The following is a 16,369-nucleotide window of genomic DNA, read 5'->3' as shown; positions in this document are numbered from 1 at the left end:
ACCCAAGGTGGACAAACCACCCCAGAAGGAGGACATGGCCCCCACCAGAGGTACTACCCTACCCTAACACCTCATACATCCCATAGATAGATAGGTAGACAGACAGACAGACAGACAGACAGACAGACAGACAGACAGACAGACTTCTATAATTGGGTCCATTAAGCTCAGCCTGGCCCTGGCTGCTTGACCAACACCACCCCGAGGCATCAGGTGACTTCTTCAGAGCAGCTGCAAGGCACAAATTTTGCAGAGCCAAGAGGGGGGAGGGGGGTAGCTGTTTCAGAGCAACTGACTGCCGAGCCAGGTGACTGCTTGGCAATGCTGCCCACACAGGGCTCCCTGGAGGATGAGACTCTCCACATAACAGCCTCTTGCTATCTTTTCAGCAACCCTGCGAGGTGGAGCAGCATGGTAGCATCCGTCCCCGTCCCCCCGCTTCCCTCACATTTCAGGTCCCTGGGCCCCTGCAAGGCAGAGAGAGAAGAGAGGCTCAGGAACCGCCTGGCGAGATGACAGGCCCTGGGCCCTAGATGTCTGCAGATTGCTCAGTCTCTCTCTGCCCCACTGGTCTGAGTTTTGACTCAGGAGCAGCTCCTGAGAGGCAAGAGGGGAAAACCCACACATGCTGTGCAGGAAGCTGTGAGGCAATGGCAGTATGGGCAGTGGCGGAGAGACCCAGTGTGCTTTGGGTCCCCCCCCCAAAAAAAACCCCACCCCCTGGCCCCACAGAGCAGACATTCTCCTCGTGCCTGAAATTCCTTTGCCAGGCGTCACTGGAAGGACATTACTCCAGGGATGCAAATGCTTCACAACAAAAGGGATGACTCACAGGCAGGGGGTGGAGTTCAGAAGTGTGCCTTGGCCTGCCTTGTAGGGAAGTCACTCTCTTTCTCCTTTGCAAGGCAAGGAGGGAGGGCAGGCGGGCAGGCAGGCGGGCAGGCAGGCAGTGGGAGCAAGCAGGGTGAAGCCCAAAGCAGGAAAGCCAACAACGCCCCCCTGCCCCGGTGCCTCGGAAAAAGAGCTGGACGGAGCTGGGAGCGATAGCCCAGCTTTCCAGCAACGGCTTCAGGTGGCTTGTTAGGGAGAGACGGACTGGGATTTGGCTGTGACAGGGAGCCAAGACTTTCTGGCTTCCCCTTCCTCACTACTGGAGATGCCCACCAGAACACGTCTCCTTCATGGGAATCCAGAAGCTCCAGCTGAGGGGTCCCCCCCTGCCTTCTTTGGGTGGGGGCAATGGGCCCATTTGCCATCCTGAGGAAGTGCCATGGGCACCTGCCGCAAATGGCTGTTGATGTGGCAAGGCAGAAAACGGCTGCCACGTTTTCTAAGAAGGAAAAGAGACAGGCCACAAAATGGGCCTGCCCAGCCCACCCACCCCAAATGGAGCCAGATCAAGGGTCAGCAACCTTCTTCAGCCGTGGGCCAGTCCACCGTCCCTCAGACCATGTGGGGGCCAGACTATATTTGGGGGGGGGGTGTGAACAAATTCCTATGCCCCACAAATAACCCAGAGATGCATTTGAAATAAAAGAACACATTCTACTCATGTAAAAACACGCTGATTCCCGGACCATCCACGGGCCAGACTGAGAAGGCGATTGGGCCGGATCCGGTCCCTGGGCCATAGGTTGCCTACCCCTGAGCCAGCTGCTCCAGCTGCTGTGCACAGGTGGGAAATCAGGCTCCCAATCCTGGCACCCAATTCAAGGCGGGCCTGTTCAGGGAGCAGGTGAGCTGCAGGCAAGGCTGAGACAGCGCAACAACCAGGAACTGAGCCGCTGCTTGATTGCTGAATGCGAGTGCAACCCGAGGCCCTGTGGCTGTGAAAGCTGGAGAGGAGAAGCTCAGGTCTGGCATGGGCTCACCTGGAGCAACCTGATGACACGCCAGGCCACGGCTTCCCCTAGCCTTGGGCCACTGCCGCCGCCACCTCCTCCTCTGCCCTGATTGGCCACTCCAGCTTTGGGGCTGCTGCCATGAGACACTCAGGAACCCAGTGCAGGATGGCTGACGGTTCTGGGTAGAGCCTGGGGCTGTTTTGGCTGCTGTGGTGCCCTTTCAGGAGCCAGACTGAAAACCCCTCAGGGGATACTGCAGCGTTCCACATGCCTGCGTCCAACCATTTTTGCTCCTCACAAAGTTACAGGGCAGGGCAGGATATAGAGATTGCAAAGGCATGTGAATATTGGAAAAACACAGAGGAGTCTCTGGGGCAACAGGCAGCCCTGGAAAATGGTGGCCCCCGACCCACCTGGCACAGAGCAAAGGCCTTGGAGGACTGCCTATTCGGTTGCCCCAGGCGTGTCAAGGGAGGAGGGAGCGCAGCAGTGCCAGATGTTTTCCGATAAGCTGGAACAGAGCAGACCTGGGAGGAGGGGGGGATCAGCCTGGGCAACATATGGAATTTTACCGCCCAACGCCCTGAACTATTCCACACGGAAAGAGAGGAGGGGTGCTGTGTTATTGCCGCCTGCCTGATGGGAAAACAGATTCTGCAGCATGAACCTTGAACCTCACCTGTGATGAATCCCCCACCCCCGCCCCGCCAAGAACAACAAGGGGAGCAAAGGGGTTGGGCCAGCTCCTTGCCCTTCCCCAAAGGATCATTTAAGGCAGATTCAGGAACAAAAATGAAGCAATGCTCTTCCTCCTTGCTTGCCCTGCCTGCAAATGTGCTTCAGCCCCCTTTCTCTCCACTGCATGCTTGCGAGATGGGAATGAGAGGGCCAGACCCCAAGCAGGCCCACCAAGCCAAGGATCCTGCCTCCAACGGTGGGCAGCCCTGGCTCATCGCAAGCAGAGCATCAGAATCCCCCCCCCATAGTGGTTGGAGGATGGGGAGAATGTCCGAGAAAACACATCTCACATCCTTTCTGAAGCTTGCTTTTGGGTTGAACGCACTTGTCAACTATATGCTAAAACAATATGCAACACAAAGTACTCCAAGGCCTCTGAAGACAGATCAGAAACTTCAGCTGCTGCCGAATTCAGCGGCTAGGCTTCTCACCGGGGCAAGAAAGCGGGAGCATTTTGCACTGATCTGACTGCACTGGCTACCAATTAGTTTTCTAATTCAAAGTGCTTCTTTTGACCTGTAAAGCCCTAAACGGCTCAGGGCTGCAATACCTCAAGGGCTGCCTCTCCCCATATGAGCCGACTTGGACCCTGAAATCATCTTCTGAGGCCCTTCTTCATGTGCCGCCTCCAGGTGAGGTCCGGAGGGTGGCAACATGAGAACAGGTCTTTTCTGCAGTGGCTCCCCATTTGTGGAATGCTCTTCCCAGAGAGGTTTGCCTGGCACCTTCATTATATATTTTTATGTGCTAGGAAAAAACATTCCTCTTCTCCCAGACCTTTGGCTGATTAATATTCTACGGCTTTTACATGTTTTTTGGGCAGGGAGGGGGTATTGTTTTGTTTTGGCTTTAACTATTTCTTTTGTGTTTTTATCCTGTATTTGTATTTTGTGAGACCTGAGATCTTCAGATGAAGGGTGGTATTTAAAGTAAGTAAGTAAGTAAGTAAGTAAGTAAGTAAGTAAGTAATAATAATAGCCTTCCACTAAGCGGCAGAGTGGCCTGAGTGTTGCTGCACCAAGGTAAACCCCAGACTCTGGGCAGAACTGCTGGATTCCCCACTGGCTGCAGGTATGGTGCAAACCTACGCTGCTCCTGCCGGGATGGATGCAGGACGCTGCCTTAAACCCAGTAAGACCACTGGAGTCCGCCCAGCAACGGCTCTCTGGGGTTTCAGAGTCCGGCAGCCTCTGCCAGCCTTACCTGGAGGTGCTGAGGATTGAACTGGCATGCTGAGCAAGTGCTGCACCACCGACCTGCAGCTCATAAAACAAGGTTCTAGTCATGTTTCTGGGTGAAAGGCTGATTTAAATACTGCAGGAAGCACAGCCTTATAGCAAGTTGGACAATGGGTCTGTCTAGCTTGGTGCTGTCTGCAGCAGATTCTCTTCCCAGTCCTGCCTGGAGACACCAGAGGCCTCCTGCATGCAGCTGACCAACAGATCTGGGGCCAGGCAGAGCTAAGCTGAGCCCCTCAAAAATCCGTTTGCCCATCACCTCCGCAGTCTCCTGGGCCAGTGCCTTGCCTAAAAACACCCCCCACAAACCATGCTCTCATTTCTTGCAAGCTGAATTCCGTGCCCTAGGCCCCCTTCCACCTTGCCACCCCCTTTCAACTGAATATACCGTACTTATGCAGGATCACTGGCTGCCTGCAAATGAAGCCCCATCTTCTGCAGCCAAGAGAGCAAGTCAAAACGTAGAGAAGCAAGGATTAAAAACACCATCACCACTGCTGGTGCCAGGCGATTGCTAATCCAATGGCACCCTCCTTTTGTAAAGCTGTTGAGATCTGTATCACTGATACTTGCTGATTAAGAAAAGAAGAAGAGAGAAAGCAAGCAGAAAGGAGAGAAGATATACAGACAGTCCAGCATTTTCTCACGAGCTCTGGAAACGTAATTACAGCCTTGGTGCAGCATGTGCTGAACAGACAGAGAGGAGCAGCAAGAGCGGAGCGGAGAAAAGCGCCGAAAGCCAGCCAAGGAGACGGGAGAGGAAGGTGCTGTCTGTCTCCAGCCACAATATCTGAGGGCAACCTCCGCTTTCTGCTATCAGAGGAGGAGAAGCAGCAAAGAGAAGGTTCCTCCGAGCAGCTGGCAGTGGAAGCAGAGTGCAAGTTCTGGGCGGCTCAAGGTCTGCAAAGGGGCATCCTGCAGGAGGCGCAGCAGCAGGCATCCCATAGTACACAGGCCCTATGCTGAGCGCTGCCCAAAGGGGCTCCATTGAGCACAGCCTCCTGGGTCCCCCACCGTGGTGTCCAGCCAGACGCCAACCCAGGGGAAGCCAGCAAATGGGGCACGAGGGCAGCAGCAGCAGCAGCACACGACCCACTTGCAAATCAGAGGCAGAGCACCTCCAAAGCAGAACATGGTGAGGCACGGGGAACTCTGCACAGGATCAGGCCAGGGGGGGGGATGGTTGTCACCAATGGAAGTGAAGGCACAGAAAAAACTCAATATGGAGGCCAAATGGCCGAAATATTGGGAAATTCTAAAACAAGATGGAGACAGAATCATAGAATCATAGAATCCTAGAGTTGGAAGAGACCACAAGGGCCATCGAGTCCAACCCCCTGCCAAGCAGGAAACACCATCAGAGCACTCCTGACATATGGTTGTCAAGCCTCTGCTTAAAGACCTCCAAAGTAGGAGACTCCACCACACTCCTTGGCAGCAAATTCCACTGTCGAACAGCTCTTACTGTCAGGAAGTTCTTCCTAATGTTTAGGTGGAATCTTCTTTCTTGTAGTTTGGATCCATTGCTCCGTGTCCGCTTCTCTGGAGCAGCAGAAAACAACCTTTCTCCCTCCTCTATGTGACATCCTTTTATATATTTGAACATGGCTATCATATCACCCCTTAACCTCCTCTTCTCCAGGCTAAACATGCCCAGCTCCCTTAGCCGTTCCTCATAAGGCATCGTTTCCAGGCCTTTGACCATTTTGGTTGCCCTCCTCTGGACACGTTCCAGTTTGTCCGTGTCCTTCTTGAACTGTGGTGCCCAGAACTGGACACAGTACTCCAGGTGAGGTCTGACCAGAGCAGAATACAGTGGCACTATTACTTCCCTTGATCTAGATGCTATACTCCTATTGATGCAGCCCAGAATTGCATTGGCTTTTTTAGCTGAGGCGTCACACTGTTGGCTCATGTCAAGTTTGTGGTCAACCAAGACTCCTAGATCCTTTTCACATGTACTGCTCTCAAGCCAGGTGTCCCCCCATCTTGTATTTGTGCCTCTCATTTTTTTTGCTCAAGTGCAATACTTTACATTTCTCCCTGTTAAAATTCATTGCAGAGCTTTGAAAAATTGAAAAACAAAGTGCGAGATTGGCTCCATTGTTACCAAATAATGGAGGCATATAAATTGGACAAAAAAGTTGGTTTCCAGGTGGAAAAATCAAAATTGGAAACAGAATTGTTAGATCCAAAAATCAAGAATTTGTCACGAACGTATAACTTGTTGTTGAAATGGAACACTCAGGATGAAATGGTGAAATCAGCTATGATTAAATGGGCACAAGATGTTGGACATAACATAATGATGGCTGACTGGGATGGACCACAGGTATGAAATTTACGGCATGTAATGCCCTAAGAGAAAATTTAATGAAAATGATTTATAGGTGGTACATGACACCAGTCAAGCTAGAAAAAATTTACCACTTGCCCGACAATAAATGTTGGAAATGTAATGAGACTGAAGGTACATTCTTTCACCTTTGGTGGACATGCCCAAGGATTAAGACATTCTGGGAGATGATTTAGAATGAAATGAAAAAGGTATTTAAATATACCTTCCTGAAGAAACCAGAGGCCTTTCTCCTGGGCATGGTCGGCCAATTGGTGCTAAAGAAGGGTAGAACTTTTTTTATGTATGCAACAACAGCAGCAAGAATACTTATCATGAAGTACTGGAAGACACAAGATTTACCCACCAGGGAAGAATGGCAGATGAAGTTGATGGACTATATGGAACTGGCGGAAATGACTGGCAGAATCCGAGACCAGGGAGAAGAGTCGGTGGGAGAAGACTGGAAAAAGTTTAAAGACTATTTACAGAAACACTGTAAAATTAATGAATGTTAGAAGAATGTTGGAATGAAGTGATATGGCTTCAGTAGAAATGTTACAAGGAAATAAGTATAAATAGATTAATAGAGTATTAAAGGAAAAATAAGGTTAGAATGTGTTAAGATAATTATAGGATAGGAAACAGAGGAAGATGGAAAGGAATTGCTGAAACAACTAATAGAAGTGGAATACAAAAAGGGAGGTGTGGGGAGGTCGTAGAAATAAGTGAATGAAAGATAAGATACGGAATGTGTTTTAAACTGTTTTTGTTTGGTTATGTTAGTTTAATGTGTCAGTGTTATTTAGTGTTTTTGTATTGTATTGTTCTTTTTAGTTTTTTTGTTTGTTTGTTGTGTTGTGTTTAAATTGTTGGAAAAGTAATAAATATCATTAAAAAAAAAAGGATCGGGCCAAGGGGAGCTCCATCGAATCCGGCACCCTGCTTTTCTCAAGGTGTCCGGTCAGACGTAGCAACATGACAGAAGTTTGTAAGGTCATACATGGAGTGGAGGAAGCAGAGAGAGAAAAGTTTTCTTGTAATGCTGCAACTTGGCGACACCCTAAACATCAGAAGATTCAGGGCGGATAAACTTCTTTGCACAGCACAGTTAAACTGTGGAACTCCCTGCCACAGGAGGCAGCGAAGGCCACCACTGGGATGGCTTTAAAAGAGGATTAGTCAAACTTATGGAGAAAAAGGCTATCAGTGGCTCTGAGTCAGGATGTGCTCTGCCTCCACACTTCTGAGAATGGCTCTCAGGCTAATGTCCATTTTGCTGGTTTCCTGCAGGGCTGGGAGAGCGAAGGCACTGCTGTCAGCCAAAGTAGGCCATGCTGAGCAAGAGGGACACATTGACCTGCCTGTGTTTCCATGATCCATGACAGAGCTCAGTGAGGTGGTTGGCATCCGCCTGTCTCAAGAGACAAAGGAGTGTGCCTCCAGTGGTGAAGCCAAATCGCTGTGCGAGCAGCACCAAAGTGACCTCCTTGGGGCACCAGCCTGGGCCGTGTGACTGGGGGTCCTGGGCTGCCCAGACGACAAGACCCCCCCTCTCAGCCTTGGCACCCGCCTGGCTGCAGGAATTGCCTTGAGTGATCAGTGGTGAGAGAAGGAATGGGGCAGTTGCTCTTCTGGGCAGAGACACCCTGTAGGGTCCTGGGGCCTCTTGCTCCCTGCTCCACAAATCTCAAAAGTCCCATAGCAAGGGAAGACACAGAAATCACTGGAGACAATAGCCCCTTTCTTTCTTTCCCCCCATCTCTCCCCCCGCCACAAAGAAAGCAAAAGAAAGAGGGATTTGCGCAGGGCACAGCTGCCCAAGAGCATTTCTGTCCTTCCTGCAGCTTTGTACCAGAACATTTAAGAAGGTTGGGGGGTGCAGTGGGGAGGCCATGGTGGCCGTGTGATGACGCAGGAGAGAAAACCACGTCACCCACCTGCACCCGCTAAGCTGGGGAGCCCTGGGATGCCCACGCAGCCAACGCAGCTTGGCAAGGGGTTCCCCATAGCGACAGCATCACCCTATCACCATTGTGGAAAAGGACAGGCGTGAGTCACACAAGATGCGATCACTCTCGCACACACTCGGTGCCTCTCGCACATTCCACAGGGCCCTGCCGCGTTCATCCACCCTGCAAGCGGAGCAGCCCCTTCCTCTGTACTGGGGTGAAGAGTCCCCAGCAGCCCCCAGACCCTGCAGAGGGCCAAAGGAGCCCACAAGCGCCAGGCCAAAGGAGCCAGCCCTGATGGCTGCTGGGAGTCAGAGGCAGCGAATGCCTCCGAATGAGACCGGCTGCTGGGGACTGCTGCTGCACCGTGAGTGTTGGGGAAGGCCGCTCCCTCCTCAGGCTAACTCCACCTGGCCTAGGGGGCGGGGCCCAGACTCACCTCCGCTACAGTTTTAAGGACACTGGTGCTGCTGCAGAAAATGTTCAAAATGTTTCAAAGTGTTTTAAAGGTGTTTTTACTTTTTACTTTGTTGTACCACCGTGAACAGTGGTTTTTATCTATGTATTTTTATTTTGTTCCGTTTTATTGTGGTTTGGGGTGGGGATTGGTTTTGTTTAGGTATAATTGTTTTTGGTTTGTTTTGTTTTCTATTTTGTAAATGGAGGCTTGTATGAGGCTTGGGATTGCTACCGTGGAGGGGCGAGGGAGGTATGGTGGTGGGGGCAGATGTTATAGGCGAAGGGGATCGAGATACGGATATGCTCGTACCCCTTCCAATCTGCGCCCCATCCCAAGGGACGAGGGTAGGGTGAGCAAGGATTACTTACCTCCATCACTGGTGCTGTGCAATGCCAGGTCTATAGGCAACAAAACCGCTACCCTGCGAGATTTCTTTACCTCGCATGGGGTCGACCTGGCTTGTGTGACGGAGACCTGGGTGCGTGAAGGGGAAACTGTTACCTTACGAGAGATGACGCCCCCGGGTTTCTCCGTCCTCCACCAGTCACGGACTGTGGGCCGGGGGGGAGGGGTGGCATTATTAATCCGGGAAGATTGTTCTTTCAGGGCTCTACCATCGCCATCGATCCCCGGCATTGAATGTGTTGGCCTAGTGTGGGGCTCTGAGGTGAGCTTGGCTGTCTGGCTGGTGTACCGGCCACTAGCACACCAGCAGCCACCCTGTCAGGCCTGCTGGAGGTGGTGGACGGCTGGGCCTTGGAGTTCCCTAACCTATTGGTATTGGGGGACTTCAACATCCATGCTGATGCCACTCCCTCCTCACAGGCTCTGGACCTGGTGTCTTCGGTGCCATGGTCTGATCACTACGCTCTGAAAGCCAGGATTGACTTTCCACCCCCACCCTGCTTAGGTGGCGAGCCGATTTGGGCTCGCCCGCAGAGGCTAATGGACCCTGATAGATTCCGTCAAGCCTTGCGGGACCTTGCTCCCCCTGGCGACTCATTGACTGAGCTTGTTGAGGGCTGGAATACCCAGCTCCTGGCAGCCATAGATGAGATCGCACTTAAGTGCCCTCTGCGACTCCGCAGAAACCGGGCTCCCTGGTTTACTGAGGAGTTTCAGAAAATAAACCGGGACCTCAGATGGCTAGAGCGAGTATGGCGGGGTGCCCGTGATGGAGCCTCAAGAACATCTTATAGGGTTTTTATGAAAACCTATGAGATGGCAGTGAAGGCCGCTAAAAAGTCTTACTTCTCGGCCTCCATTGCATCCGCTAGCTCTCGCCCGGCGCAATTATTTAGTATAATTAGGTCTTTAACGTCCCTTGAAGGACAGCCAAATTTAAATAACAATCTGACACACAGCTGTGAGGCATTTGCGAGCTTTTTTGCGGAGAAGGTCCTGTTGCTCCGCCATGACCTCCCTGCCAATTTGGATACAATAAAGGAACTGGAGGCCCCTCGACTGTCCTCGGGTCCAGTATTGGACCACTTTGACCAGATATCCCCAGCCGATGTGGACAGACTCCTCCGAGCTGGAAAGCCCACCACCTGTCTTCTTGACCTGTGCCCGTCTTGGCTGATTAGAGCGTGTCCAGACGAGGTGCGGGCCCCCTTGGGGGATATCATCAATTTGTCCCTTGGCACCGGGATATTTCCTGGGGAATTGAAGGAGGCAGTGGTGCGCCCGCTCTTAAAGAAAACATCATTAGATCCCTTAGATCCCTTGAGTTTGCAGGGCAGCAGTTGAAGGAGCAAAAAGGGTTTTCTTGTGTGTGTGTGTGTGTGTGTGTGTGTTTCTTTGTGGCTGATTAGCTGTTCTCCCTGTGCAAAGGTCAGAGGGGGCAGGGTTTCTGTTGAGGCAGGTGATTAGCTGTGGGAGGAGCATATCAGAGCTTGCAGGGCAGCGGCGCGCGCAGTTTGATCCATCTTTTAGATTTAGGGGAGCTAGTCTCAAACGTTTGTTGGGGGAGACCTAGGTTTTTTGTGGGGGGAGTTATTTGTCCTGTCTTCACGCTTTTTATGATGGAGGACCGCTGTAGCCACCCCCAACGACACGTTCTCAAGATGGAGGGGGAGGGAACAGCTGCAGTCGCCTGCGGTTCCTGCGCAATGTTTGCCATCTTGCCAAAGGTTGCAGGAAGCTTTACCTGCAGCAATTGCATGTTGATTGCCCTCTTAAAAGACAAAGTCCAGCAACTGGAGGAACGTGTAGCAACGCTCCAAAGAATTAGAGAGCTGGAGCTCTTCTTGGAAGCAACAAAGCACACCCTCTCCACCAAGGAGGAGACAGGGGTCTCCCCTGAGAAGGAGGCTAGTTCACCAACACAGGAGCCAGATATATGGAGAAACGTGACTCAAAGAAGTAGGAGGCCCAGGGTTCGCTCTGATTGTTTAGAAATACACAATCGCTTTGAGGTCCTCTCCCCTAGCATGGAAGACGAAGAGCAGACTCCATTTGAGGATCTCTCCATCATTACAGTCGATCAGGTATATGAAGACGAGCAGCAAAGTCAGTCCTCAGGGAATGTGCAGGCAACCTTGGAACGGACAGCTCACGGAAAAACCCCGACCAAACCCAAGAGGAGGCGTGTAGTGGTGATAGGGGATTCCCTACTGAGGGGAACAGAAGCAGTGATCTGTGGGCCTGACAAGATGTCTCGGGAAGTGTGCTGTCTCCCCGGGGCTAAGATCCAAGATGTAACTGAACGACTGCAAGGAATCATAAAACCCACTGGCAAATACCCCTTCCTCTTGGTTCATGTGGGAACCAATGACACTGCAAGCAATAGCCTCCAGAAGATCAAAATAGACTACGAGGCTCTCGGCAGGAAATTGAAGCAACTAAATGCACAAATTGTCATCTCATCTGTCCTCCCAGTTGAACGACGTGGCCCAGGGAGAGAGGGAAAAATAGTGGAAGTGAACAGCTGGCTTCGCAAATGGTGTAAACAGGAACGGTTTGGATTCTTAGATCACGGACTGCAGTTTCTTGAAGATGGACTTCTGGCAAGCGATGAGCTGCACCTCACAATGGTTGGGAGAAATGTTTTTGCCAAAAATCTCAGAAACCTCATCAGGAGGGCTTTAAACTGACTAATGTGGGGGAGGGAGACAGTGCTCCTGAAGTTAGGAGTCTATCAATTCATGAAGATGATCATCCAAATGTCATAGACCAAATGGAGCAAACAGCATGCAGACCTAGTGGTGGGAGGAAAAAATCCTTAAATAAGAGACACGGGGGAATGATTAATGGACTTCAATGTCTGTACATTAATGCGCAAAGCATGGGAAATAAACAAGATGAGCTTGAGCTCTTTTTTAAAATAAATTTTTTATTGAATTTTCAAGATTTACACACACACAAACAATACACAACACAAACATACAAACACAAATACAAACACATATAATTTCAAATCCCCAATTTCTTAACCACTTTCCTGGACTTCCCCACACCTCCCCCTCCTGCATTCCAACTTCAAGAGCTTGAGCTCTTTTTTTAAAATAAATTTTTTATTGAATTTTCAAGATTTACACACACACAAACAATACACAACACAAACATACAAACACAAATACAAACACATATAATTTCAAATCCCCAATTTCTTAACCACTTTCCTGGACTTCCCCACACCTCCCCCTCCTGCATTCCAACTTCAATAGTTTACTCAGCAAGTTCTTATCTCCCTCCTTTACCTTATTAATATTTTACTTAATTCTTCTTAGTTAACCAAATTTAACTTATAAACCTCAGTTTAAACCAAAATACCCATCCTTTACATACTTTTCTAAGGACGACCCCATTTCCCTTCCACAGATTTCCCAATTTTTGTATTATTTACAAAACAAAGTAACAGAAAACAGCAAATAATTATACACCCTTTGGATTCCCAAACTCTCGCCCCCCCTTTCCCAGTCTTGATCCTCAACAAGTATCCATCAATCTGTCAACTCTCAGCCCGGATCCATCACGTCCGAGGCCCTTAAGTCTCTTTCAGTCCCTCTCTGCCGGTTTTGTTGATAGTCTTTTATAGTAGACATCGAATCTCGGAGAAGCTCTGTCCCAATGGGATCTATATTTCTTCCAACCAGACCTCCGTATTCAAAAGTGGAGCCCAAATCATGTTTCTTGTTCCTTTTAAATCCAAATGTCCCAAATGTCCCAAAGGCTCCAATTTTCGCCTTAATCAAATTTATAATCCATAGGTCTTCCGATCTCCCCGTGGGGAGATTCCTCCAATCTTCATTCTCAAGTTCAAACCAAATTTTCGTCATCCAGATCTTGTTTTCTTTGTAATCCATTTTTACAGGCCACTGGTTGTCCCTTTTCACCTGCAACATTTCAGCTCCTCCTTCCCACTCCTCTGAGTCTGCACATATCTCTTTTTGTTCGACTGCAGAATTTTCTTGAGTCAAGTCCTTGGGACCATCAACAAGATTATTTACTTTCAATTTCAAAGTCAAAACATCTGTAGCCATAGCTGCACTCTGGTCTTGTAATTTTCCCACGAGAAAGAACATTCTTTCCAGCTCAGCCTGTAATTTTCCATCTGCAGCCATTGTAATGTCTCAGAACCCCCTCTAGAGGGGTTCTGGTTACTTAATATTCTTTCTCCAACAGTCTGATTACTTTGTTCCTATTTTTTCTTTATTTTCAACAGTTTCAAGTTAAATGTATCAAAAATAACCAGCAGAAATAACAGAAGGCAAATTCTTGCAACTTTGACAGCTCGTTTGACAGCTGTCAAACTCTTTATACCTCCTCAGGAGGCTCTTTCGCGGATCACTCTCGGATCCCGGGGGGTTGCGCCTCAGCTCCTTAAAATCAGTTCTTATCCTCCAGCAAAATACTTATAGTGCCAAATTGTGGAATTAATAACTTTTATCTCACAAAGAGAGAAATGGTCTCTCGACCTTAGTTATGCAATTCTTGCTTTAAATTGTCTACAAAATGGGGGGCGGACTTCCTTTTAACGTATCCCCCGGTCGTGCCAAATTTAAGAGAAAAAAATTAAGTCCAATTTCCGTATTACTCACGGGTTGTTACTTTTACAGCCCAAATGTTCAAGGAAGAAGTCAGCACTCTCCGGCCATGGCTCGCAGCTTCACTCCGTAGAAGAAACGATCCACTCACAGCACCACGCCACTCTCCGTCACCCGCTCTGAAGCCTTTAAAAAGGCTTCTTCGCTGGTCGGGGAGGGCGCAAATGGTGCCCACCGAGTTACCAGGTCCACAGGCTTCCGCGCCTGTGGTTTCTGAGGGTCCCCGCGTTGCCGCCGCGGCAGGACCCGTCTTCCACGAAGCCAATTCCCTCCGGAGCTCGGAGGGAATCCGCCATTTGCTGATTGCGCTAACCCGGAAGTCCAATGAGCTTGAGCTCTTGGTACAGCAAACTAAATATGACATAATAGGCATCACTGAAACCTGATGGGATAAGTCCCACGATTGGAATGTAATAATGGAGGGATACAATCTATTTCAGAGAAACAGACCAGACAATAAAGGAGGAGGAGTGGCATTATATGTCAGGGATGTGTATACCTGTGAAGAGATCCAAGATTTAGAACCTCAAAGCCAAAGTGAGAGCATTTGGGTCAAAATTAAGGGAGAGAAGAATAACAGAGACCTCATTGTGGGAGTTTACTATAGATCCCCAAGCCAAACGGAGGACATAGACGATGCCTTCCTGGAACAGATGGCCAAGCATGCAAAAGGAAGGGAGATAGTAGTAATGGGGGACTTCAATTACCCGGATATTTGTTGGATGTCAAACTCAGCCAAGAGCATAAGGTCAAACAGATTCCTCACTGGCCTTGCAGACAACTTCATTGTCCAGAAAGTGGGAGAAGCAACAAGAGGAACAGCCATTTTAGATCTGGTCCTAACCAATGTTGATGACCTGGTTAGTGGGGTAGAAGTGGAAGGATCATTAGGTTGCGAGTGATCATGCTCTTCTGAAGTTTACTATACAGCGGAAAGGAGCAGCCAAGCATACCAGGACTCAATTTCTTGACTTTAAGAAAGCCGACTTCATAAAACTTAGGGAAGTGGTGGGTGAGGTCCCATGGACAGTAATACTAAAAGGAAAGGGAGTTCAAACAAATAGCCAGCACATGTAGACACAAAGTCAGAAAAGCTAAAGCACAGAATGAACTCAGGCTTGCTAGAGAGGTTAAAAGCAACAAAAAAGGCTTTTGTGGGTATGTTCGTAGCAAAAGGAAGAACAAAGAAACAGTGGGGTCACTCAGAGGAGAAGATGGTGAAATGCAAACAGGGGACACAGAAAGGGCTGAACTCCTCAATGCCTTCTTTGCCTCAGTCTTCTCCGATAAAGAAAACAATGCCCGACCTGAAGAATTTGGAGCAAATGATTCAGCAAAGGAAACACAGCCCAGAATAACTAAGGAGATAGTACAAGAATACTTGGCTAGTTTTGATGTATTCAAGTCTCCAGGGCCAGATGAACTGCATCCAAGAGTATTAAAAGAACTGGCAGATGTGATCTCAGAACCACTGGCAGTCATCTTTGAGAATTCCTGGAGAACAGGCGAATTCTTTGGAGGTCTTTAAGCAGAGGCTTGACAACCATATGTCAGAAGTGCTCTGATGGTGTTTCCTGCTTAGCAGGGGGTTGGACTCGATGGCCCTGGTGGTCTCTTCCAACTCTAGGATTCTATGACTCCCACGTGGCACTTAGGAGGAGCCTCCATCCGTGGTGACACACCAGGGCACCTCCAAAAGGATGGGAGGAAGGCACAGGGCTGCACTTTGCTCGTCATATGCAAATTTATGCAAATGCAGCCAATTAACTTTGGAGTAAGCTTGTGTCAATCAGTTGGAAACCTTCTTGTTCGTCCCCCCTCCCTTAGGAGGTTGAGGGCTCTCCTTCCTTGGAGGTTTTTAAGCAGAAGTTGGGTGGCCACCTGGCAGGGATGCTTTAGCTGAGATTCCTGCATTGCAGGGGGTTGGACTAGATGACCCTCGGGGTCCCTTCCAACTCTGTGATTCTATGTATTGGTATGCCAGGAATGCAAGAGAGTGCTGCAAGAGAGAGACAGACAGACAGACAGAGCGAGACAGACACGCCTTCCCTGTTCAGGAAAAGTGAAACTCACCTTTACAGGAAAGTTCACTAATGATTCAACTGAACTGCCACGTTGAGAACTAATTGTGACCAAGAGAGAAAGAAAGAGAAACTCCATCCTGGAGCAACTGGAAAAGAATGCAGCCCTCCTTTCTGGATATTCAATAAACACACAAGACGTTTGAAAAAATAAGATATACCATTCATGTTATTGAATTGTAGATTTCAACAGAAGTAGCTCATAAAGTTCAACGAAAAAAGTAGAAGAACCAGTGGATCAGTTCATTCTCTAATCTGTTTATGCATGAGGTCCATATATGTGAAAGTGTCTATTCCACCTGTCTGTTCATAGAGTCCAACAATCCACATGAGAGGTTGTTACAGTTCCACAGAATCCTTTCCTCAGTAGTACAAACTCATATATGATATCACAGGACGGTGGATCGAATGATTCTGAAGCACCTTAACCTTAACAGAAAGCAGAGCAGATAGATTTCCGCACTGACTGATGTTTTAAATTAATCACATTATTTCATTTTATGTAACTGGCAGATGGGAAATTGGAAGTTTGTCTTCTGTAATTCTCACTAACAGTTTGCTTTTCTCTCTCTTTTCTCTCCTCACATGAATTGCTCCTTGTTCTTTCCCTCTGTTTCTTTTCTTTGTTTTGCATCTTTGGTAGCTGAAATGTTATTGTCTCATGGGGAAATCT

At 48.9% G+C, this 16,369-nt stretch overlaps 1 protein-coding gene across 3 annotated transcripts in view; it reads right to left on the bottom strand.

The window, feature by feature from the left end:
• Positions 1-16,369, bottom strand: part of LOC309523220 (guanine nucleotide-binding protein G(I)/G(S)/G(O) subunit gamma-7) — a 96,181-nt gene that overhangs the window by 22,660 nt on the left and 57,152 nt on the right. The gene's annotated exons all lie outside the window — the stretch shown is intronic.

This window comes from Podarcis vaucheri, assembly GCF_965113315.1.
Source record: "Podarcis vaucheri genome assembly, chromosome: 18".
Lineage (NCBI taxonomy): Eukaryota > Metazoa > Chordata > Lepidosauria > Squamata > Lacertidae > Podarcis > Podarcis vaucheri.
This window is presented reverse-complemented; position numbering and strand designations above follow the sequence as displayed.